We start from the raw sequence: 1,002 nt of genomic DNA on the forward strand, positions 1-1,002 counted from the left end.
CGCGGTCTAGGGAAAGTTAGCTGGGAAACTTTCCTGATTTAAACTTATCAGAAGATGAAATATAATAATGAACAATGAATAAAACATTAAGAATATAAATATATCATTTCACTCACTCTGCCCTATCCTTTACCTCGTTTATAATATATTATTGAAAGTGATGACATACCTGTTTTATAAACCAATGTTAGTTTGCACTTAAGACACAGTCTTATTTTTTGTATATATTTTCCTACTGTCTACAGAATTACCTTTTAAGAAGGCAAATAATGTTATACAATGACATGCATGTGTCGTTTTATGTATCACCTCTCCTGCAACAAAACAAACACAGTTCTATATTGTAAATTATAAACCAGAGTGCAAGTGGTACATGTATACAAGCACCGGAATCAAGTACAGCGCTCTTGTAACTATTATGCATCTCAACCACTTCATAGTTATTTCCAATAACGTAATATATTCATTATCATGTTTTGGCAAAACGAACGAGACAACGGCGTTCGGTCACGGGTGATTTCAGTCGGTAACTTTCACCACCATCTTTTTATTTCCAGTTTTCTGTTTTTCTCTGCCCAACCTCAAAAATGGGAAAACCTGGCAACTCACCCTGCATTCTGGAAGACTATGGTTCGCTAAGTCTCTTTTGAGAAAATAAAATTCTGGTTTGTGTAAAGTAATAAATATATACAGCATACGACTTTTGAAATGCCAGATAGATGCAAACCTCAGTATCAAGTATGATCCTATTAGAAAGTAGAGAACATTAGAAAAGGCTAATCGGAGTACACTAGAACCCGGATTGAGTTGCCAGTTCTTCCTTTTCTATGATTGGACGCATTATAGTTACTTCGCTCATGCTAATTGTAAAATACACAACGAATTACACTTCTCACAGAAAATAAAAGTAATTTGTGCCGCCGAATATCCTTTGCTGACTGCTCTATTCATTAGTTATTAGCTAGCTGAACCATGTGGTATATTGTAGTGAACTATCTTCTC

This window comes from Penaeus monodon, chromosome 31 (assembly GCF_015228065.2).
Source record: "Penaeus monodon isolate SGIC_2016 chromosome 31, NSTDA_Pmon_1, whole genome shotgun sequence".
Lineage (NCBI taxonomy): Eukaryota > Metazoa > Arthropoda > Malacostraca > Decapoda > Penaeidae > Penaeus > Penaeus monodon.